The following is a 26,447-nucleotide window of genomic DNA, read 5'->3' as shown; positions in this document are numbered from 1 at the left end:
TTGCGGTTATCCGGGTCACGACTACAGACCTGTCCCTCCCTTACATTTGGCATAGTCAGCAGAATGCAGTCTGATAGCATGGAGGTGGCAGAACAGGTGGCTGGGCCCAGAACCAGTATCTCTCTGGGTCCATGCTGAGTAACTTGGCTAAATTTATGGGGTCAAATACTATGTTGTGGAGTTGGACAGAACATTTGAGGGGTAAGATGAGAATGCACCCTATGACCACCCCCGCATTAGAGGCCGAGGTAGCCATTATGGCTTTGGACAGGGAGGCTCGAGACTCCGTAATGCTGCGTAACCTCTTGAGACCATGATACATTTACTAAAGTGCTTCAAATCCTGTAGGCGACCCATGGGGACCCCACTGACGAAGGGGAAATTAGGACTCGCCTGTTTAGCTGTATGCAAAACTGCACACCACAATTGTCAGAAAAGACGGGATGGGGATAGGGTCGACCAATGTCGTACTGCATGACTTGCTGGTGACTGGCCTGCGGGATGTCCTGACCAAGCAGACCCAGAGAGAGCGGGTGCGGACAAACCCTCGCATCACTTTTGCTGACATATGGAGAGAGGCCCGCTCACGTGATCGGGAACAGGGGGTGAAAGTCCCGGTAGGGAAGGTCTAGAGTGGTGAAGCAGTACAGTTGTTAGTTGAACCCCAATGGGTAGAAGAGATGAGGAAAGAACTGTTGAATATTCAAGGAATGCTGGATGAAAGAGTTGTGGCTGGCCAGTGCGCCGCCGGAAGCCAAGGCAAAGCAAATGTCCGGAATGAGGCCCGGAGGGTCCGACGACAGAGGTCCTTTGCTTGCTATATTTGTGGAGAGATAGGACACATGGCTAGGGAATGTCCGCGATGGGCCAGCTCCCGCCGACGCTACCCGTTAAACTAGAGGGCTCCGAGCCAGGGGGACGTCGCCCGGAGCCAGAATGGAAAGGATGGAGTAGTGAAAGTCCCACGAATCTGGTGTCTACATACCTGCTGGTCTGGGCTTAGTTTGATGGCCGGGCCGATGCCGGAAGCGTATTTCCGTCGGCACTTACCAGAGACTCTCCGGCGTGAATGGGGCCCGGTAGTAAAACTGACGACGGCAAATCACCTGCCCATCCCAGTCAAAGGGAAACGTTAGGAAAAGTGGTAGTACCGGCCTCCACTTAACTCATCCTACCACCTGGACAGATCGTGCTAACCCTGCCCATCCGGGCACATGCCCCACTGGAGGGGGTGGAAGTCCAACTGGAATCCTCAGTAGTGGAACAACTGCTAGCGGGACTCTTGGTGGCCCGAACATTGGCCGTTGTACAAGAAGGGACAGTGCTTGTATGCTGCGTGAATTTAACAGACCAGGAGATCGTCGTCCCACGCAGAGTTGAAGTTGCGCGGATAGTGGGCATGCCTGAAGTAGTAATTCTGCCTCAGGTGTTACAGATGGCGGTAAATCTGGAGGACTCATGATTGGTAAAAGTCACTACTTCCCTGACAGCCGAACCTCAATACATCCAAGAGGGTCGGCGCATTCTGGAAAAGATTCGCGCTGAACTGTCTGAACTCACGCCCACCCAAGTGCACCAAGTAGAAGAGTTACTGGAGCAATATCAGTCCGTTTTCGCGAATCAGGAAGATGACTTCGGTTGCACCACAGCGATCACTCACGAGGTACCTACGGGGGATACAGCACCCATTTGAGAACGATATCGGCAGATATGCTCAGTCAGATGTTTCAAGCAGGTGTCATTAGGGAGAGCCAGAGTCCGTGGGCAGCTCTCATAGTGCTGGTGCGGAAGAAGGACGGGTCACTGCGGTTCTGCGTGGACTATCGCAAGCTTAATGCTTGTACTGTGCAGGATTCATATCCTCTGCCCCGGATTGAGGAGTTTCTGTCCGCTTTGGGAAAGGCCAAATTCTTCTCGAAGCTGGATCTTGCCAGTGGCTACTGGCAAGTCCCCATGTCGGAAAAGGATCGGGCAAAAACGACCTTCATACTCCCCATGGGCCTTTTTGAATTTAACAGGATGCCGCTCAGCCTGGCCAATGCCCCCGGTACGTTCCAACAACTGATGGAGAGGTGTTTAGGTGACCACCTAGAGGCCACGCTTATCTGCCTTGATGACATCATCGTATACGTGGCCTCGTTCGAAGATAATCTACGGAGACTAGAGCAAGTGTTGAGCCGTCTGCAGAAGTATGGACTAAAAGTGAAACCCCAAAAATGCCACTTGTTCCGGACTCAGATAGAGTACCTTGGTCATGTCAATTCTGCCGAGGGAGTGAAGCCATCACAGGAGAAAATTGCAGTGATTCGAGATTGGCCAACCCCGGAGAATGTAATGAATGTCCGGGCGTTCATGTGATTGACGTGGTGGTACCGTCGCTTTGAGAAAAACTTTGCCCGGGTGGTGCAACCGTTCCCCGCACTCCTGAAAGGGGTACCCCCAAATGCCAAGGGTCAATCCATCTGAAGGCGTTTTGTGACTTGAAGAAGGCGCTGACCGAAGCTCCGGTACTGGTTTATGCGGACTACTCTGTACTGATCATTCTCCACACTGACGGTAGCTTGCACAGGCTTGGGACTGTGCTGTCGCAGGTGCAGGATGGAAGAGAGAGGGTGATCGCTTATGCTAGCCGGTCCCTTCATGATTCCGAACGCAACCCAGATAACTACAGTTCCTTCAAGCAGGAGTTGCTGTCTTTGGTGTGGGCCATGATGGAGAGAGTCACAGAATTCCTGTCTGGCTCGGAGGTGCTGGTGCGCACGGATAACAACCCATTAGCGCATCTGTAAAGTGCCAACTTAGGGGCCCTGGAGCAACGCTACGTGGCCCGGATGGCGAAGTTCCGATACAGAATTGCTTATAAAAGGGGGGTGGAGAACACCCACACTGACACCTTATCCAGAGCAAGACATGCACTGCCAGGAAAGAGCAAGGATGAGTTGTTAGAGGAAGAAGAGGTTCCCCGGTTCCGAAAGACCGCTGGGACGGTGGCGGCTACACTGGATCAAGTACAAGTCTTCCAACATGAAGGAATGTTGGGAAAATCTCGGGATGAGTGGGTTGGGTTGCAGCAGGAGGATAGCGAACTTGCTCTGTTCAGACAGTGGGTGATACTAAAGAGGCTGCCTAATCAAGAACAGCTGAGTGTTCTGACTCCAGAAGCATTGAAGATGCTCCGGCAGTGGGCACGTCTCCAGATTAGAAACGGGCTGTTATATCGGAAGGTCCAACTACAGAGGAAACTTGGGGCTTCCTGGTAAGTAGTGATTCCAGAGACGGTGCTGTCTGCCATGGCCACCGAAGCTCACGAAAAAGGGGCCCACTTCGGTCTTGAGAAAACACTCCAGTGGTTACAGCGGTTTGTTTACCACCCTCGGCTAAGAGCAGCGGTTGACGAAGCTTGTAGACTCTGTCGGGCTTGTGAATTGGCTAAATCCCCAGAACAACGAGCTCCTACTCAGACGATAGTAACCTGAGCTCCGCTAGAACTGTTAACCATCGACTACTTGACCATCGGGCTGGCCCACCAGGGATACAACCACTGCCTAGTGATGGTAGATCACTTCACGAAGTTTGCAGTAGTGACACCCACCTGGGACCAAACGGCTGAGTCCGCAGCGCATGCCATTTGCAAATATTTTATCCAGGTGTATGGATGCCCACAGCAGATCCATTCAGATCAAGGAGCTTGTTTCTGCGTAGGCAGCATCAATAGTAAAAAGTTAGTCACACTTGTCAAGCACTATGCTTGACAAGTGTGACCAACCTGTCAATCACCTTTCCAAACGATGCTTCAAATCGCTTGGAAAGCGCAAGCATTCTGCAAGCTAAATACGCTTGCAAAACGCTTGTGTTTAGCAAATTCCGCATGCGCTTTACCCGCGACGGGAGTTGCGGAAATGTTGCGGCAATTTCCGCAGCATTTCCGAACGTGTGCACATAGCCTAATTATGCAAATTGCATATGTGCTTGGGGTGTAGGGGAGAGGCAACAAACTGAATTCTTTCCCCGGGTGCAGGAAAATCTAGATACACTTCTGCTCTTAGAAAACCTGATTTTCACCTAGAAGAATTATTTCTAGATACAAACATTATAGGAAAGATACACCGACCACCAGGACTGGACACAGCAGAAGAGGGCCCCAGTGCATGAACAATATATGGGCTCTTTTGCAAGCCAATATCTCTTCATATTGCAAAATTCCATCTGCTTTGGAGATGAAAGTGGGCCCGGTCACCTCTTGGTTCCTTGTGAGGCTGCACTAATGATATGTCCACCCCCTGCTGACCACATTGTAATGATATATACTCTTTACATCTATTTTTCATAGTGAATTGTACTGTAACATGGCACACACAAAGCAAGGCAAACATGCTTCAGAAATACTTCTCAATGATGTATAGTCACATTTCTGTCTTGTTACGAAGTAACATAACCCCTGTGTTATTGGAGGGATGTTTTACAGCTACTATTTGAATTTTGGCCTCCGCCCTTTGTCATCTGACTCCTCGCTTCTGGGACACACCTGGATGAATAGAGACAGCACCCTGCCTTAGAGGCCTGTACATGTGCTGACGAGGCAAGATGATGGCTGCTTGTAACACAAGGTTCTTACGCACAGCTGCCTCTCGGGTGAAAAGAATTTCACCACTGAGAAATGGAAAGCAACGTCTGGTTTGAAACTTTCTAGCTCTTAATGCAATGTGATCCAACTTTCTAACCATCTGGACCTGTACTTCAATTCGCCAAGATATCTCTCTCTCTCTCTCTCTAATCATTTTTGTATTTCCATTGGAGCAAAATCTACTATAAAGATTCCCAACCCATTCAAAAACCAAGAACAAAAAGACAAAAGCAACATATCCTGCTTCAAACTTACCTTTGTTAAAAGTATTATGCAACATTTTTATAGATGATCTAGATAAGGGAGCTGAAGGTAAACTAAGCAAATTTGCAGACAATGCGTAGCCAGGAGAGATAGCTAACATTAAAGAAGAAAGAAAAAGAATTCAGAAGGATCTAGATAAGCTTTAACAATGGGCAGTAACTAATAGAATTGTATTTAACAGGGAGAAATTTAAAATTCTAAATTCTACATCTGGGCAAGAAAAATGAAAATGACATCTTCAGAATGGGAGGAATAGAACTAAGCAACAGCACGTGTGAAAAAGACTTGGGGATACTGATAGATCACAGACTTCACATGAGCCTCACTGCATATGGGTGTTCCCTCAGCCGTTTCAACACGGATCTGAGGGCATCAGCCCAAGCAATGAACTCTTGTCCTATACTAAGCACACCTATCATACCCCATCTAGTGACCAAACTTGTACACTACACTTTTCCTAATCATATACATTTCTACATAACAGATTCTGCACACATCATTACAAGTAAACAATCAATACAGAAATATACCTAATGAACATGGGACAAGTTAGGAGGATCAGGATAGTTTCTGTACCCTCCTTACAGCTGCAGGGCCTGGTGCGGCAGTTTCGGCAGTGCTCGATGCTGCTGGGGGCTCCAGCAACATTATGTGAAAGCCCGAAGCCCCCGCAGTTCTATTGCCTCGATGCTGTGGCCTCCGAGAAAATGGCCACCGGAGGCGGCGCATGTACAGATTGAGATCTCGGCTCCGAGATCTCGTCTTATGGTCTGGTGCGTCTTATAGTCCGAAAAATACAGTAACAGCGGTCTACAAATATCTGAAGGGATGTCACAGTGTTGACGGATCATCTGCATTCTCATTTGCACATGAAAACACGAAAAGAAATTTAACAAAACTGAAAAGGGAGAAGAAACATATTAGATATTAGAAAAAAACTTTTTGACAGAGGATGATCAATGAGTGGAACAGGCTGCCACGAGAGATAGCAAGTTCTCCATCAATGGTTTAGTGACTCCTGCATTGAGCACTATGACTCTGGAGCTCCCTTCCAACTTGAACATTCTATGAATATGATAATTTACGCATTCTTCAAAGCTTCTTAGGCTTTTGATGGATCTAAAACAGGGTTGGAGGATTATGTATACATGGAATGGCCTTTGGTATTGAACAATATCTAAATCTGGCCACACATTAGAGACTTCATTTTTTTTTTTTTTTTTTAAAGACTTGTCATTCATGATTGCTCCATCAAGGTGGTCATCCTGGACAATAAAACCTAAAACTACCGTAATATGTTGAAAATGATAAAATGACCAATTGATCTCTGCTGTATTCTGTGGATTAGTCAGAACTTCCAACAACACCAAACAGCAAAGATGTCTGCAGATGGCATCAGTAACACTCTGCCATGAAGAAAACCCGCTGATGGGTCAGACATTTTTTTTTTCACCCCTATAATAGTCTATGGGCACTAGTAGACAATATGACCCACTCTAAAATAATCAGGAGATAAAGAAGGTAGATTTTTAATACAATAACCACAAGCCAATAATCATTTTCAATTATATGCCAGGGTAAGCAGGCTGGCAATCAAATAACAAATGGACACAATGATCTTTTATCGGAAAATTTGATTTTTCTGCTTGCATAAAAATTGTTAAATTGAAAGCACACCATGTAAACAAGTGATGTCATCTACTGTATGTTGAGACTGGACAATCACATTAACATTCATTCTACCTCATCTTTGTTAGGGTCCCGTTACATTTAGCGATGCACCAGCGATCCTGACAACGATACGACCCGGTCAGGATTGCTGGTGCATCGCTAAATGGTCGCTAGTGAGCTGCCAAACAGGCAGATCTCACCAGCGATGCAGCAGCGGTCGGCGGTCGTTACTTACCTGTCAGACGCGGCGATGAAGACGTCCTCCTGCCCGCGTCATTGCGTCGCTCGTAGGCGCCAGCAGGAAGCCCAGCAGGAAGCGGCCGACGAGAAACGGCCCAGGACGTTCTCACACGATCAGCGATAGCCAGCGGGGGAGCCGGTCAGAGGAAAGTATCACACTTTCCCACAAAAAAAAAAAAAAAAAAGAGGAAATCGGAAAACCAGGGGAAGAGTCTTGAGGAGATCATTTGCATATTCCCAGTGCCTTCTGGGATAAGTGAAGAGTCTCCGCGAGCTCAACGATCACTGGGTTTTGGCCGTTGCAGCTGAAAAGAGGAAATCGGAAAAACCGCGCGCCGATATGGATTTGGGCTCATCTTTCATCGTTTTTAAGAAATCTCAAGATGGAAGAGGCCAGGAGCCATTTGGTGAGCTGCATTTCTTGCTACATGTTCACAGACTTACCAGTGGAAAAGCCAAACTTCACATGCCACAAATGCAAGCTTGTGTCCCTGTTGGAGGAAAAGTTGCAAAATCTCGAAGAGAGGTTAGCTACGTTGAAGATCATTAAGGAAGGTGAAGAGTTCTTGGACAGAGCAGAATTATCTCTTCATGTTACAGAAAGAGAAGAAATTCGAAGTGCACCTGAAGAAACAGAGGAATGGAGACATGTGACCCAGAGAAGCAGGAGGATCAGGAGGCAGTCAGCACCCATACTGCTCAGGAACCAGTACCAGGCTCTCACACAGGAAAACGATGAAGAAATACATCAGGATAAGACTTTGCCAACAAGCAGCAACCTTGTACGCCCTCAGAGTCCTCCTGGATGGAGAAAGAAAAATGTTGTGAAGAAGAAACGGAGAGTGGTGGTCATGGGGGATTCCCTGCTGAGAGGAACAGAGGCCGCTATCTGCAGACCGGATATAACTTCAAGAGAAATGTGCTGTCTTCCAGGTGCAAAAATTAAAGATGTGTCTGACAGGATATCAGGACTCTTCAGACCTACAGATGGCTACCCATTCCTGCTACTACATGTGGGGACAAATGACACTGCAAGAAACGACCTGGAAACCATCTGCAGAGACTTTGAAGACTTAGGCAAGAAAGTGAAAGAACTGGGAGCGCAGGTGGTCTTCTCTTCCATCCTCCCAGTGGATGGCCATGGAACAAGGAGGTGGAATAAGATTCTGCAGGTGAACAACTGGCTACGTCGATGGTGCCGTCAGCAACGATTTGGATTTCTGGATCACGGAGTGAACTACTTATACGATGGACTACTTGCTAGAGATGGGGTGCACCTTACGAAGACTGGTAAGCATGTATTTGGAAGTCGCCTTGCTACACTTGTAAGGAGAGCTTTAAACTAGAACAACATGGGAAGGGAAGCAAAAGACCAGAAAAAGCCATACACCTGACAAATGCTATTGAGAACTCTGCTATTAGAAGTGGAAAGGAAGAACAAAGACGAAAGAATCTAATTAATAAAAAGATTGGAGAAAGAGAAACCAATCACAAACTAAAATGTTTCTATACTAATGCACAAAGCATGGGCAACAAACAAGGAGAATTGGAACTACTAACACAGGAAAAGAAATATGATGTCATTGGAATCACTGAAACTTGGTGGGACGATACACATGATTGGAATACAAGACTAGAAGGATACAACTTATTTGCAAGAAACAGACTTGATAAACGAGGAGGGGGTGTCGCATTGTATGTTAGAAACGCGTATATCTGCACAGAGATTGAAGCTTCAGAGACTGGGAGTTCTGTGGAAACTGTTTGGGTAAGAATACAAGGACAGAACAATGGAAAGGACACCATTGTAGGCATTTACTACAGGCCGCCTGTGCAAGCTGAAGCTATGGATGAACTCTTTATGCATCAAATGGCCAAGTTCTCCAAAAAATATGACATAGTTGTCATGGGAGATTTCAACTATCCAGACATTTGTTGGGAATCTCTCTCAGGCAAAACTAACAGGTCAAGGAAATTCTTATCCTCTCTTGCTGACAACTTTATCTTCCAAAAGGTAAGGGAGAAAACAAGGGGAACTGCTACCTTGGATCTAATCCTTATAAACAGGGAGGAAATGGTTGAGGAGGTAAAAGTGGCTGGGACCCTAGGAGGTAGCGACCATGCTATTTTAGAATTTTGGATAACTAGAGGCGGAAGACCTGTGAAGACTCAGACGTCAAGGTTAGATTTCAGAAAGGCAGATTTTAAGGGATTCAGAAAGAGAATTGGAGGGATCCAATGGCTGGATATCCTTAAAGACAAAAATGTCCAGGAAGGATGGGAAATCTTGAAAAATGAAATTCTCAAAGCACAGTTGTTAACAATTCCGAAAAGAGGGAAGAATAGGAAGCAGTTAAGGAAACCAGGATGGATGAACACAGAACTTAAGCACATGCTAAAAAGGAAGAAAAAAATGTTTATAAAATGGAAAGAGGGAGGCATATCTAAAGAAGAATATAATGCTGTCTGCAGAACCTGCAGGGCACAAATCAGATTAGCTAAAGCTGAAAATGAATTGAGGCTTGCAAGAGATGTCAAAAGCAATAATAAAGGATTTTGGGGATATGTCAAAAGTAAAAGAAAAGTCAAAGATGCTATAGGATTTTTACAGGATGAAAATGATGAAATGGTAAGACAAGATGTTGAGAAGGCTGAACTTTTAAATTCCTATTTTGCATCTGTTTTCTCTCAGAAAGGAAATGTAACATCAACTGTTATTCACTGTCCTATTAAGGGAATAGAAGAATCCAGGATATCTATAAACAGAAAGATAGTGAGGAAACACTTAGCTAGCCTAAATGAATTCAAGTCTCCAGGTCCAGATGAATTACACCCCAGAGTACTGAAGGAGATAGCAGAAGAAATTTTTGAACCCCTCTCTATAATCTTTGAAAATTCTTGGAGAACAGGAGAAGTGCCAGAAGACTGGAGAAGAGCAAATGTTGCTCCTATCTTCAAAAAGGGGAAGAAGGTGGACCCAGGTAACTATAGGCCGGTGAGTGACTTCTATACCAGGAAAGATCTTTGAACAAATTATTAAACATGTATGTCAATACCTGGATAAGAATGAAGTGATTAAACAGAGTCAGCATGGGTTTGTAACTAATAAGTCATGTCAGACTAACTTAATTTCCTTCTATGACGGTATCACTGATTGGTTGGATCAAGGAAATGCTGTAGATATAGTATATCTTGACTTCAGCAAAGCATTTGACAAAGTCTCTCATACAATCCTTATTGAAAAAATGATTAAGTATGGAATGGACAAGGCAACTGTTAGGTGGATTCATAACTGGCTTAGTGATCGGACCCAAAGAGTGGTCGTAAATGGCTGCACATCCAGTTGGAAGAATGTCTCAAGTGGGGTACCACAGGGCTCTGTCCTGGGCCCTGTATTGTTCAACATCTTTATCAACGATTTAGATGAAGGAATTGAGGGTAAACTGATTAAATTTGCTGATGACACAAAGCTAGGAGGGATAGCTAATACTAGAGAAGAGAGAGAGAGGATTCAAAAAGATTTAAATAAACTGGAGAAGTGGGCAGCAACTAACAGAATGGTTTTTAACAGGGAGAAATGCAAAGTACTACATCTGGGCAATAAAAATGGAAAAAGCATATATAGAATGGGAGGAATAGGGCTAAGTGACAGCACATGTGAAAAAGACCTGGGTATACTAATAGATCACAGACTGAATATGAGTCAACAGTGTGATGCAGCAGCAAAAAAGGCAAATGCAATTCTAGGATGTATTAACAGAAGCATACAGTCTAGATCACGTGAAGTCATTATTTCCCTCTACTCCTCTTTGGTCAGACCTCATCTGGAATATTGTGTCCAGTTTTGGGCACCACATTTTAAAAAAGACATCAACAAACTGGAGCAAGTTCAGAAAAGAGCGACCAGAATGGTGACCGGTCTGCAAACCCTGTCTTATGAGGAAAGGTTGCAGGATTTGGGAATGTTTAGTTTGCAAAAGAGAAGAAGACTGAGAGGAGACTTAATAGCTGTCTACAAATATCTAAAGGGCTGTCACATTGTAGAAGGATCAACTTTATTCTCATTTGCACAAGGAAAGACTAGAAGCAATGGGATGAAACTGAATGGGAGGAGACACAGATTAGATATTAGAAAAAACTTTTTGACAGTTAGAGTGATCAATGAGTGGAACAGGCTGCCACGAGAAGTGGTGAGTTCTCCTTCAATGGAAGTTCTTCAAACAGAGGCTGGACAGACATCTGACTGGGATGATTTAGCGAATCCTGCTTTGAGCAGGGGGTTGGACCAGATGGCCCAGGAGGTCCCTTCCAACTCTACGATTCTATGATTCTATACATAGCGATATCGCTAGCAATATCGCGGCTGCGTCACAAAATCGGTGACGCTTAAGCGATATCGCTAGTGATCTCGCTTAGTGTGACGGGGCTTTTAGTCAGGCTGGTAAATTAGTGCTAAACTACTTAAATAATCAATTGGCATTTATTTCTGGTCTGACATTGGCCATTATTCATGTTCTGATGACTTTTTACCCACCAGTTCTTTCAAGTCTTGAAGAAGAGTTCATTTTCACTCTCCAAGCCTGATAACCAACTTAGGTCATTATGCCCTTAAAACACTTCTGCAGAAAAAAAAAAAAAACTATCTAGAAGTAATTTCTTGTGCTCCATCCTTTTCTATTCAGAGACTAGGAACAGAAAGAAAAAAAAATATATATCCTGGAGTATACATTTATGAGAATCTGCCTCTGATAATTTTGGTGTTCATAAGATGGATGTCATGCGTCTGGTTTTAAACCCTTTAGTCAGTACTTTGTGGTCGGCTCCCTTGTTCACCAAGCCACAGCAGATAGACCTTTTCTTCGGGTGTTTAGATTCTGTTATCCTTGCTTCAGTCTTAAGGTAACAGGTGTTTTCATTTATGTCTCCCCATCACCTTTCAGGTGCAGCTTTATATACTTTCCCCCTGCTGGTATTTCCTGCTAGTGATAGTCTCATTTGGATCTCCAGCTATACTGCTGTAGTTTAAGGCAGTCAGTGAAAGGCCAGCTTGGAATAATCTATTTGCTGTTTATCTTCTTTACCCTGCATCCATCTTCTATTTCTTTTTAGGAAGTAGGTGGCATATTTTTTAACAGTACATACTTAATCCTTTATTTTGTATTTCATGATTTGCTTTACTCCCTCTAGGATCGATTTCTATTTCAGCACACTTTCCCTTCTGAAGGTAATTTACACTCTGCTCTGCTTTCCGGTTCTTTAGGAGGAACGTGAAGTGCTCGACTGCCTTTCAGGCAGCATAAGTCTGAGTAGCCATCGTCTAGTCTGTGGTTAGGGTTCTCAGCTCACACAGGAATCACGAGGGCCTGCAGGGTCAGGCTCTCCAAGGGCCCCGTCACACATAGCGACTCACCAGCGATCCCGACAACGATATCAACTTGTCAGGATCACTGGTGTGTCGCTACATGATCGCTGGTGAGCTGTCAAACAGGCAGCTTCACCAGCAATCAGCACCAGTGACGCCGAGCGGGTGCGTCGCTGTGTACGTTAGTTACCAGCGCGCTGATGCAGGGAGCTGGTAACTAAGGTACACATCTGGTTTCTAAGCGGCGCGCGTCACTTAGAAACCCGATGTGTACCTTGGTTACCAGCTCCCTGCATCAGTGCACTAGTAACTAAGGTACACATCAGGTTTTAAGCACCGCGCTGCTTAGAAACCCAACGTTTACCTTGGTTACCAGCGCGCTGATCGCTGGTCGCTACTCTCCCGCCTGCCACATGCAACGATGCGTGCTTGCCAGCGGGAGACCAACGACCGAAAAAAAAGTCCTAACCTTTCATGAACGATCAGCGATACCCGGCAGCATTCTAGAATGCTGTAGATAAGCCCCGAAAGGCAGTGGCCACAGCTCATAGCTCAAAAACAAGGTGACAGGCTCCCTTTAAACGAAAACCACAAGACGGTTTACATTAACCAAGGTATCATTATAATCAGTATAATGGTGCCGACCTGACACTGCCTGTAGGTTATTGTGCACAATCCTGCTGACAGGTTCCCTTTAAAGGATCGGTCTAACCCCTAAATTGTCCTTTATAAATATCTATACTTATACCCTAACCACTTTTGTAACTAGTTTTATTATAATATACCCTCCACTTCTTCCTAGCTAGCTAATACTAAATATGACATCACGTGGGCTAGGGCTGCACTAACTTGTTTGTAGCAAATGTTGCCCCTCCTTAAACAGGACGCCATCAGCGGCGGCACTACAGTTACTTACTACAGTTTCTTGCATCGCATTACCGCCCACTGAAGATGTCCTGAATTCATGGTGATAGACGCTGTGGCAGAAGAAAGCACAGCGCTAGTGTCACTCACTGCTTCTACCTCTGGTCCCTGTTGACTTCTTGTTTCATAGTTAGAAGATGCGGTGGCGGAGATATAACCAGAGAGCAGGCTCTGTGCTCACCACTCTTGAAGCTTCTATCACCATGGCCAGGGATCCAGAACTTTTCCAGAGGGCAGCAATGCAGGAAACTGTAGTAACTGCACTGACGCCCCCTGATGACGGTAATAGGCAATGCGGGGAGTGAGTGCAGCCCCAGCTTCCGGTGACGTCCTGTTTAAGACTCCTCTTGAACAAAATGTCACAGTGAGTGCAGTTAAAAATACAAAAAAAAAACAAAAAAAAACACAACAGCACATTCAGGGATAAGGTAGATAGGGAGAAGTGTAAAGTATTTTATAATAAGGATAATTACAAAAGTGGTCAGGGACCAGGTGTAAGGATAGTTATAAAGGACATTTTAGGTAGTGAACCACCCCTTTAAACTTTAGGAAAAGTAGTCAACAATGGCAGGACATGAAATTAGTTAGAACTTACTGAGCACAAGGACATTTTCTCCTTACAATGAATCTATCAGTAAGGGTTGCTATGTTGAGATAGGAGGAATATGAGAGTACTTATCTACAGATAGTGAAGGTCACTCATTACATGTACATTTTCTCTCAGTTTACTTAATGAAAGGAGACATTTCTTCTCAAATCACCTTGTCTGAAGAGCTGCTGAGGCATTATAATTGACAGCCTCTAAACTTCATCTTCTTTGGTTTCAAGGGAATCAAATTTCTTCCTTATGCAAAATTTGAGGTTGGTGCGAGATGACAAAAAAAAAATATATAAAAAAAGTGCTTTGATCAGAGAGGACTTCAGTGGTTCAAGTTTGGCCAGAAGTTTGTAAAACTGCATTTACATTGCAAAAAAGTCGGGAACGAGTGTAAAAATGCTTGTTTCACATATTGCCACGTAAATAGGCTGCCTATCACCCAATGAAGGAGCAAAATGCTCATTTATCACGCAAAATTATTATTTGTAGAGTGCAAAAAAAAAACGTTTGAAGGTATTTCGTCCCTCTGTAAACCAGACTTGTTGAGCAATCTCTTCTAGATCTCTTGTGCATTGTTTTCTTTGGTCTGCCTCTGTAGACCGGCATTTAATTAACCGCCGATTGGTTGAAGTTTACTGATCAGTGGTTGCATCATGCTGCTGGTCAAGCCATATAAACGGACCTTTAGTTTAGCATTAGCTCACGAGTCTGAATTATAGAGATTCCCTTTTTCCACTCGGAGTATCATTGTTCTCGGCAGCACGTCTTGTTTACGTAAGATAATGCTCTGCTAAGAAAGATAATTTTTAAGCAAAGCTTAAAAATAATCATACCATTGAATAAGAATTTTGCTGGTTTACTGGCCGCCTGTTTCGAGAGGCTAATTAGTGGTAGCAAGCGTTCCTAGGAAAAACTTGTTCCTGATAACTTTCCAGTGTAATGAACTCTTAAATTGGCCAAAAAGACCCCACAAATTCATTATGCCGATTCTCAGAGCTAGGAAGGGAAGAAAAAGTATTGAAATAAAGTGGTATCAAAAGTATTGGAATAAAGAAGACCATAGCAGTAAGGTCAACAGGTTTGGTGGTTTTCTGTTCGTTCCTATTGGCACAAGTTGTAGTAAGTAATTATTTTTATTCTTTTATTGTGAAGGAAAAAAAGATGCTCAAATGTCTTGATATTACAGTAATCCATTGTAACCAAGAGTTATTGGAGACACAAGAGCTGACCCTTTTCACTTCCATCATCTGTACTCCAAATGAGCATGTTCTGATATCAATGTAGCTGAAGGCAGGCAAGTAGACTTTGGAAAAAAGCAGGGAAACCACTGCCATGACAATTTTTTTAAAGGTATAAAGACAAATCACCTTATAAAGTGATTTTCACAGTTTCATAACTTTACATGCTTGACAAAATTATAACAAATAAAGATAATTCTTTAGGGGCTTCCTTCTCTGTATATCCTAATATCCAGTGTTTCATGCTCTAGCATGAGTTTCTCCAACATCTGAGAAGTGCCTTCAAGAAACAAGTCCATTGATGAAGATCCATCAGCATAATCCGAGGTCTGGGATCTCTACTGTAGTTAGAGCTATTCTCTCATTACTCCGTATAATTTTCTCACACGACATCTCCAATCTCTCAAAGTTATTCACTGTTTAACTATGTAACAATTAGATTTTTTATGGTTATGAGTCTGGCCAGGGTGCGGAAAGGCTTGGGGTGCTGCTGATATCACTTACGCATCATGCACCGCCCCTGTTTTCCTGACTGTAGCAGAAGATGATACATGGATATTCAGGGCTGTTAATGGAAAACTAATGTAACCTGTATTTCAGTAAAAGCCATAACCCCGCCACATAATCTTCTAGGCTTGGTTTACACGCAGGATCCTGATGGGGATTAATGCAGATTAGAATATATTATGTAGCACACAAATGATAACAAAAGACTGCCACCAATGCCACCAGCTATTTTGCTAAAATCTATTGTTTGTGACAGAGAACACCACACCTTTCATGTCCTGACAGCAGAGTCCTGTCAATCAGAGAATTGCATTATTTGACAGCCATTCCTTTCTTCCATTGGTGATCTTTGTCAAAGACATGTTTTAAAGGGAGTCTGTCACCCCATTTTCGGCCTATAAGCTGTGGCCATCGCCATCAGGGGCTTATCTACAGCATTCTGTAATGCTGTAGATAAGCCCCCGATGTAACCTGAAAGATTAGAAAAACGAGTTAGATTATACTCACCTTGGGATCCGGTCTGGTCCGATGAGTGTCGCGGTCTGATCCGGCGCCTCCCATCTTCTAGAGAGGACGTCCTCCGCCTTTCTTCATGCTGCGCTCCTGAGCAGGCATACTTTCTCTGCCCTGTTGAGGGCAGAGTAAAGTACTGCAGTGCCCAGGTGCCGGACCTCTCTGACCTTTCCCGGCGCCTGGGCACTGCAGTACCTTACTCTGCCCTCAACAGGGCAGAGAAAGTATGCCTGCGCAGGAGAACAGCATGAAGCAAGGAGGAGGACGTCATCTCTAGAAGATGGGAGGCGCCGGACCAGACCGAGACACCCACCACACCCAACCACGGCCCTCCCCCGGTGAGTATAATCTAAGGGTACCGTTACACCTAGCGACTCACCAGCGATCCCGACCAGCGATATGACGTGGTCAGGATCGCTGGTGAATCGCTGGGTGGTCGCTAGTGAACTGCCACTCAGGCAGATCTCACCAGCGACATCGCAGGGGACGGGGATCGCTACTTACCTGTCAGACGCGGCGATCCTGCGTCCTCCCACCCGGCTCCACGCGTCGCTCGTCGTCACAGCAGGAAGCGCCGCAGGAAGTGGACGACGAGGAATGGTCCAGCAGCTTCTTGCGCGATCAGCGATAAACAGCGGGGGAGCCGGTCGGAGGTAAGTATCACATGCAGCGATATCGCTAGCAATATCGCTGCTACGTCACAAAATCGGTGACTTTACAGCGATATTGCTAGCGATATCGCAGTGTGTAACGGGGGATTTACTTGTTTTTCTTATCTTTCAGGTTACATCGGGGGCTTATCTACAGAATTACAGAATGCTGTAGATAAGCCCCTGATAGCGGTGGCCACAGCTTATAGGCCGAAAATGGGGTAACAGATTCCCTTTAAAGAGATTGTTCTTCCACAAAACGTGGTACATATCTCTACAGGCAGTGTTGGGCATTACACCAATTCAATTCATAGTTGTAGAAGGGTAGGGAAAATAAGGGGAGGTCAGCTCACCAGTCTCAGTTACGATCCATAATCCTCCTGCGCACGGAGTCACCTTGATCAGGGGCGTTGACTGAAGCAAAATAAAGGATAGAATCTCCAGCGCTGGACTTCAGTTAAAAATTCATCATTTATTGGAAATTCTTAAAATCGGACAGAAAAAAGTATGAATAAGGACATACAGGCAGATGGGGTCTCTGGTGGTCTCCAACCAACGAGTTTCGACCTAGAAGGTCTTACTCATGGTTCACCCTGGAACCATGAGTAAGACCTTCTAGGTCGAAACGCGTTGGTTGGAGACCACCAGAGACCCCATCTGCCTGTATGTCCTTATTCATACTTTTTTCTGTCCGATTTTAAGAATTTCCAATAAATGATGAATTTTCAACTGAAGTCCAGCGCTGGAGATTCTATCCTTTATTTTAATTCAATTCATAGGGTTTTAATATCAAAAACAAAATTAAAAAAAAAAAAAAAGTTTGTCCTTCATAAACATTTCAGCTCAACATGGAAACAGCTTTCTTCAGTACAAATGAATAACATAATAATCCTTTCTTTGGGCAAGACAGAATAAATCAAACGATCTCACCAACTTGGCAGCATGGGAACCCCTCAGGATATAACCTCAGCTACATCTTTCTCCAGTCTCTGCACAACTATACACCCCTGAGCTAATCCATCTGCCTATTAGCCTGTAAGACCCAGACTGGGCATGGAAGCAACCGTTCCCACCCAGGCTTTTTGGTCACTCCCAAATCCTAGACCCAAAATTAAACCAATCTCTGTAACCTATTGTTACTTGTACACCTTCTCCCAGGACTTACATCACTGCAGCCAGCCACCTCAATGACAAAATCCTTCCATCCAGGACCTTAGGGCCCCATCACACAGCGATCCCGACACCGATATGAACTTATCAGGATCGCTGGTGTGTTGCTACATGATCGCTAGTGAGCTGCCAAACAGGCAGCTTCACCAGCGACCAGGACAGCGACACGCGGGTAACAAGCGACGCATGTCGCTTAGTTACCCGCAGTGTACGTTAGATACCAGCACGCTGGTGCAGAGAGCTGGTAACCAAGGTAAACATCGGGTTTCTAAGCGTCGCGTGGCGCTTAGAAACCCACTGTTTACCTTGGTTACCAGCTCCCTGCACCAGCACACTGGTATCTAACGTACACTGCGGGTTTCTAAGCGCTGCATGGCGCTTAGAAACTCGATGTTTACCTTGGTTACCAGCTCCAGCTCGCTGATTGCTGGTCTCCCGCTGGCCAGCGGGAGACCAGCGATCAAAAAAATGTCCAGGCCATTCGAGGACGATCAGCGATACCCGGCAGGGGGGCCAGTCACTGATAAGTGTCACACACAGCGATCTCGCTGGTGAGATCGCTGTTGCGTCACGAAACTTGTGACTCAGCAGCGATCTCGCTAGCGAGATCGCTGTGTGTGACTGGGGCTTTACCTATTGCTTTCTTACACCACTTACCTAAAAGTCTGTTTACACAGACCAACCGGTGGCAGGATACAACTGCCAATCGGTAAACATTATCCGATCTGCTGTCATTTGAATGCCTATTTACACAGGCAGACCAAAACAAGCGATGTGCACTGAGCAAGCTATATTAGATCATCAGTGCACATAGACTTCCATAGTTTTCAGCAGTCCTGTTTACACAGGATGATGCACCGCCGAGAATGAGGATATTTGTGCTTTCACCCAATGAATGAGTTTTTCTTGTACATTGGGTGATTGGCACCCTGTTTACAGTACAACATAATTTTGAAATACTAATGCTCATTTGCAATTATTTTGCAGTATAAATTCCCCATAAGTTACAGCTATATGTATTTGCAGGACACAAAATAGTGCAACACTGCTACATCATAATTAATGGTAAACAACAAAATTATATGCGTTGAGTCTAGCAGCGGCACATTGCGATCTTAATGTCGTACCACCACAATTTTCCATCCATGGGGTCTCCCAAATCTTTCCTAACAGAGGTCTGGGATTCTCACGGCTGAATATGCATGGTCATGTCAGCCTATCCGTTCTCCCTATGATATTGGAAGGTTGCTCATGAAATCTGAATCATCACTTTAATTATGGAACGAGGTCAGTTTTATATATAATAAGTGTAAGGATACATAATAAAATACAGCGCTTACTCAGGTTAAGTAAATTTATTTACTGCTGCATAATTTAGGATGAGCGGCCCCTTTCATGTAAGTGGCATTGGGCCCCACCAACATAACATGCTCAGAGTCAGGTAGAGGTCACACAACTTTTCCCAGAATTCTTTAAGCTTTCACCGGTCAAGGAATCATCACGCTAACTTCCCAAACTCCCTTCTATTCTTTATCGTTAAGAAGCCGAGCTACATCCCCCAGGAAATCTATGCCGTCTAACTTGATTTATCAATTTACACTGGAACTTAATTACAAGGCGGCCTGCTACTCTGTAATGGACACTCGGCTCTGTATTCAATTACGTGCTGATGTTGGAGAACGCCGCGATTTCTTACATTGATAAATTTGCATTCTTCTGGAATTGCGCCGACTATAGACCCCAACTCTCCACACCTTCCCCAAAAAAGGAAATATACTGTAGTAAAATAAATGAATGCAGACAGCTGATAGGCCGGGGTCTCAGCCATCTTCCAGTTCATCCCAAAGGTTTCTGGTTGATGAGATATTGGCTGCATAGAAAGTCTTTTTGTCCAGGAAAATCCAACATATCCATGTATTATGTGGGCAGCACAATAATCTTGGGGGTTGGGAAGTTGACTGTCTAATACTTAAATTAGCGAGAGGTAGTGCTACAGAAAAATATGAACACTTGCTGTTCAGTAAAGCACAAGAAAAAGATATTCATAACAGTGAAAGACTATGCGGGTGCTACGGTTGTCCTCAATCCTTAATATAATGGTTGGTCCTACAACATCAGTGATCAATCAAGGGGGTGTGCAATAACCCCAAGGACCATTGAGAAGAAAGTTTGGTAGATTCAGGAGAAACAACAAATCTTCATGCATTTGGGGTTATGTCAGGGGAGGACAAGTAGCGGACAAGTAGCTGATGGAGGTGGAAGGAGGACCTTGCAGGGTGGTAATAATGAGCGCAGTCTGGCTTGTCGTTTGGCGTTAGAGGCTGTGGGGGGGCCCCATGGCCAGATTGCCCCCATGATATGCGGCGTGCCGGGCAGGGAGAGATCCTGCAGTCCGCTGCTTATAGGAGAAAATGGCAGTGGAACTGCATAAACCAGGCTTCAGCTCCCTGCCCGGCGCTTTCTCAGTGACAGGCGCTGGCGGCTTCATGATTTTAACATGCAGTGCGAGCCTGTGTCATTTAGAAAGTTACAGGTGAAGAAGAAAGAAGCAGCGATGCCACGGAGGAACGAATGTGGGGTTTATTTTGTTTCAACATATTGGAGAGAGGACAATGATGGGATGTAGGAGGAGAGGACAATGAGGGATGTGGGAATTGAGATGGGACTTAATGCCCCATCGCACACAGCGAGATCACTGATTTTGTGACGCCACAGCGATCTCGCCAGCGATATCGCTGTGTGTGACATGTATCAGCCACCGGCCCCCCCTGACGGGTATCGCTGATCCCGCTCAAACGTCCTGGGCCGTTTTTTGATCATTGGTCTCCCGCGGGCCAGCATGCTTCGCGGCGTGTGACAGTGAGAGACCAACGATCAGCGACACTGGGAGCTGGTATCCAGGGTAAACAGCGGGTATCTAAGCCACGCGGCTCTTAGAGACCCGCTGTTTACCCTGGAAACCAGTGTGCCCGCTGGTCCTTATCGCTGGTGGGTCTGCCTATGTGACAGCCCACCAGCGATCAGCTATGTCCCAGCGATCCCATCCACGTGGGATCGCTGGGACATTGATATGTGTAACGTGACCTTAAGGGGGACTTATAATTGACTTATGAAAAGGGTCAGGAGGAGGAGGACAGGACGTTGGATAAGATGTAAAATGAATTGGATGGTGGAGGAGGGTGCTAAGCCCCTAATAGTCATAATGAATTGTGAGATGGGGAGAATGCAATCAGGTACTTAAAATTTGTTGGGGAGTGGGAGTAGAGGGGGGTAAGGTGCATAGGACTCACGCCTTGAGTACTGCAACCTTCTCCTCTGATTGTGGGAAGAGGAGATAAGAGGGGAGTTCAGAAGGAGATCTTGTGAGGATCGGAGGTTTCATGCAGGTAAGTACCGGGAGACGAGGTCACAGATGTATGGAGGACTCAGGTTGTGGATGGCTTTGTATGTCATGGTTAGGGTTTTGAACTGGAGTCTTTGGGTAATGGAGAGCCAGTGCAGGGATTGACAGAGGGGAGAGGCCAGGGAATAGCGGGAGGACAGGTGGATTAGTCGGGCAGCAGAGTTTAGAATAGATTGGAGGGGTGCGAGAGTGTTAGAGGGGAGGCCACAGAGTAGGAGGTTGCAGTAGTCAAGGCTGTGATTACAGCTGCAAGTCGCTTGGGGTCTAACAGTCTTGTACATCGAGAGACTGAAATTCTTGCGCATTCTTCCTTGGCAAACAGCTCAAGCACCTCAGCTCACCTCAGTGAGGTTTGATGGAGATCGTTTGTGAACAGCAGTTTTCAGCTCTTTCCACAGTTTCTCAATTTGATTCAGGTCTGGACATTGACTTGGCCATTCTAACACCTGGATACGTTTATTTATGAAACATTCCATTGTAGATTTTGCTTTATGTTTGGGATCATTGTCTTGTTGTCTCAGGTCTTTTGCAGACTCCAACAGGTTTTCTTCAAGAATGGTCATGTATTTGGCTCCATCCATCTTCCCATCAATTTTAACCATCTTCCCTGTCACTGCTGAAGAAAAGCAGGCAGGCCCAAACCATGATGCTGCCACCACCATGTTTGACAGTGGGGATGGTGTGTTCAGGGTGATGAGCTGTGTTGCCTTTACGCCAAACATATTATTTGGCATTGTTGCCAAAAAGTTCGATTTTGGTTTTACCTGACCAGAGCACCTTCTTCCACACGTTTGGTGTGTCTCCCAGGTTGCTTGTAGCAAACTTTAAACGACACTTTTTATGGATATCTTTGAGAAATGGCTTTCTTCTTGCCACTCTTCCAGAAAGGCCCGATTTGTGCAGTGTACAACTGATTGTTATCTTATGGACAGACTGTCCCACCTCAGCTGTAGATCTCTGCAGTTCATCCAGAGTGATCATGGGCCTCTTGGCTGTATCTCTGATCAGTCTTCTCCTTGTCTGAGATGAAAGTTTAGAGAGACGGCCGGGTCTTGGTAGATTTGCAGTGGTATGATTCTCCTTCCATTTCAATATGATCGCTTGCACAGTGCTCCTTGGGATGCTAAAAGTTTTGGAAATCATTTTGTATCCAAATCCGGCTTTAAACTTCTCCACAACAGTATCATGGACCTGCCTGTTGTGTTCCTTGGTCTTCATGATGCTCTCTGTGCTACAAACAGAACCCTGAGACTATTACAGAGCAGGTCCATTTATACGGAGACTTGATTACACACAAGTGGATTATATTTATCATCATTAGTCATTTAGGACAACATTGGATCATTCAGAGATCCACAATGAACTTCTGGAGTGAGTTTGCTGCACTTAAAGTAAAGGGGCTGAATAATATTGCACGTCCCACTTTTCAGTCTTTGAATTTCCACAATGTAACCCCTTTCTGCCATATGACGTACTATCCCATTCATGTGCCCTGGGATTTAATTCCCAGGGACGGGATAGTACGTCATAGCGATCAGCGGCGCCCACGTGGTGAGCGACGCTGATCATGGCCGGTTGTCAGCTGATTATCACAGTGTACCGGGGGTTTAGGGAAGCATTGGCAGGGAGGGGGCTTTCTCCGTGCTTCCCTGAGACCCCTACAGAAGAGCAATGTGCAGCGCTGCTGCGGAGGCCTCCTTCCCTGCAGGTCTCCGGATCCAAAATGGCAGCGGGGACCTTCAGGGGCCTGCAGGGAGCCGGCTTCCTCAGTGCCTGCAAAGCGCAGGCACGAGGAAGCCTTCTGCACTGCCTGTGACAGATCAGCTATCTGTCACATGACAGTTATGTCCCCCCCCCCCTGGGACACTAATAAAGAAAAAAAAAAAAAAAAGAAGTGTAAAAATAATTTAAAAAAAAAAACAAAGTACACGTATTTGGTATCGCCACGTCCGTAATGACCCGCCCTATAAAACTGTCCCATTAGTTAACCCCCTTAGTAAACCCCTTAAAAAATAAAAATAAAAAACAAACCAAAAAATAAATCTTTATCATCATACCGCCGAACAAAAAGTGCAATAACGTGCGATCAAAAAGACGGATATAAATAACCATGGCACCGCTGAAAACAGCATCTTGTCCCGCAAAAAAAGAGCTGCCATACAGCGTCATCAGCGAAAAATTAAAAAAGTTATAGCCCACAGAATAAAGCGATGCAAAAATAACTATTTTTTATATAAAATTGTTTTCATTGCATAAAAGCGCCAAAACATAAAAAAATGACATAAATGAGGTATCACTGTAATCGTACTGACCCGAAGAATAAAACCGCTTTATTAATTTTACCGCACGTGGAACGGTGTAAACGCACTCCCCAAAAGAAATTTTTGAAATGCTGGTTTTTGTTCATTCTGTGTCCCAAAAATCGGAATAAAAAGCGATAAAAAAAATGTCACGCGCCCAAAAATGGTACCAATAAAAATGTCAACTCGTCCCGCAAAAAATAAGACCTCACATGACTCGGAGGGTCAAAATATGGAAAAATTATAGCTCTCAATATGTGGTGATGCAAAAACTATTTTTACAATAAAAAGCGTCTTTTAGCGTGTGACAGCTGCCAAACATAAAAACCGCCATAAATATTAAATCAAACCCCCCGTTATCACCCCCTTAGTTAGGGGAAAATAATAGAATTAAAAAAATGTATTTATTTCCATTTTCCCATTAGGGTTAGGGCTAGGGCTGAGATTAGGGTTAGGGGTGTGTTGGGGTTAGGGTTGGAGTTAGAATTGGGGGTTTCCACTGTTTGGGCACATCAGGTGCTCTCCAAACACAACATGGCGTCCGACCTCAATTCCAGCTAATTCTGCCTTGAAAAAGTCAAATGGTGCTCCTTCCCTTCCAAGCTCTGCCATGTACCCAAACAGTGTTTTACCCCCACATGTAGGGTATCAGCCTACTCAGGACAAATTGCAAAACAAATTTTGGGCTCCAATTTCTCCTGTTACCCTTAGTAGAATAAAAAATTGGGGGCAAAAATATAATTTTGTGGAAAAAAAATATGATTTTTTTGTTTTCACGCCCAGGCGTTATAAACTTCTGTGAAGCACTGGGGCGTTCAAAGTGCTCACCACACATCTAGATAAGTTCCTTAGGGGGTCTAGTTTCCAAAATGGGGTCACTTGTGGGGGGTTTCCACTGTTTAGGTACATCAGGGGCTCTCCAAAGGCAACATAACACCCGCAGGCTATTCCATCAAAGTCTGCATTCCAAAACGTCACTACTTCCCTTCCGAACCCTGACGTGTGCCCATACAGTAGTTTTCTCCCAGATATGGGGTATCAACATACTCAGGACAAATTGCAAAACAACTTTTGGGGTCCAATTTCTCCTGTTACCATTGGAAAAATAAAAAAAAATTGGGGACTAATTGATCTTGCTTGTGAAAAAAATATGATTTTTCTATTTTCACGCCCAGGTGTTATAAACTTCTGTGAGGCCCTTGGGGGTTCAAAGTGCTCACCACATATCTAGATAAGTTTCTTAGGTGGTCTAGTTTCCAAAATGGTGTCATTTGTGGGGGTTTCCACTGTTTAGGCACATCAGGGGCTTTCCAAACGCGGCATGGCGTCCAATCCCAATTCCAGCCAAAAAAGTCAAATGGCGCTGCTTTCCTTCCGAGCTCTGCCATGCGCCCAAATAGTCGTTTACACCCACATATGGGGTATCAGCGTACTCAGGACAAATTGCACAATAACTTTTGGGGACCTGTTACCCTTGGAAAAATAAAAATTGAGAGTGAAAAGGTCATTTTTGTGGAAAAAATATGAATTTTTAATTGTACCGCTGTACGTTAAAAACTTCTGTGAAGCCCTTGTGGGTTCAAAGTTCTCACCACATATCTAGATAAGTTTCTTGGGGGGTCTAGTTTCCAAAATGGTGTCACTTGTGGGGGGTTTCCACTGTTTAGGTACGTCAGGGGCTCGCCAAATGTGACATGGCGTCCGATCTGAATTCCAGCCAATTTTGCATTGAAAAAGTCAAACGACGCTCCTTCCCTTCTGAGCTCTGCCATGCTCCGAAACAGTGGTTCCCCCCACATATCAGATATCAGCATACTCAGGACAAATTGCACAATAACTTTTGCAGTCCAATTTCTCTTGTTACCCTTGGTAAAATAAAAAAAATTGGACCTGAAACAATTTTTTTGTGAAAAAAGTTAAATGTTCATTTTTTTTAAACATTCAAAAAAGTCCTGTGAAGCAACTGAAGGGTTAATAAACTCTTGAATATGGTTTTGAGCACCTTGAGGGGGTGCAGTTTTTAGAATGGTGTCACTTTTGGGTATTTTCTATCATATAGACCCCTCAAAGTGACTTCAAATGTGATGTGGTCCATAAAAATAAAATGGTGTTGCAAAAATGAGAAACCAGAGTGCATGGCAGAAATAAACGCAAATGGGACTATGCGTTTCGGCAGCCTAATCCGCCTTCTTCACAGTCCAAACCTAATCACAGATTAGATTTGGACCGTGAAGAAGGCGGATTAGGCCGCCAAAACGCGTAGTCCCATTTGCGTTTATTTCTGCCATGCACTCTGGTTCCTGATCCTTGTGGGTCGTCTTTTTAACCTTGTTGAAGAAATAAAGAAAAGCATCATTTTACTCCAACCCTGGTTTGCGGAGTTCTTGCTGGATTTTCTTTTTTGTTCTATATATATATATATATATATATATATACACACACACACACACACACACACACTGCATGAGCCCCACACAGCCTCCCTATATACACTGCATAAGCCCCACACAGCCTCTCCATATACAGCATAAGCCCCACACAGTCTCTCCATATACACTACATGAGCCACACAAAGCCTCCCTATATACAGCATGAGCCACACACGGCCTCCCCATATACACTGCATGAGCCCCACACAGCCTCCCCATATACACTGCATGAGCCCCACACAGTCTCCCCATATACACTGCATGAGCCCCACACAGCCTCCCTATATACACTGCATGAGCCCCACACAGACTCCCCATATACACTGCATGAGCCACACACAGCCTCCCTATATACACTGCATGAGCCCCACACAGCCTCCCTATATACACTGCATGAGCCCCACACAGCCTCCCCATATGCACTGCATGAGCCCCACACAGCCTCCCTATATGCACTGCATGAGCCCCACATAACCTCCCCATATACAGCATGAGCCACACGCAGCCTCCCCATATACACTGCATGAGCCCCACACAGCCTCCCCATATACACT

This window comes from Dendrobates tinctorius, unplaced genomic scaffold (genome assembly GCF_039654945.1).
Source record: "Dendrobates tinctorius isolate UK_male_01 unplaced genomic scaffold, ASM3965494v1 ptg000032l, whole genome shotgun sequence".
Classification (NCBI taxonomy): Eukaryota; Metazoa; Chordata; class Amphibia; order Anura; family Dendrobatidae; genus Dendrobates; species Dendrobates tinctorius.
Note: the sequence above shows the minus strand (reverse complement) of the source record.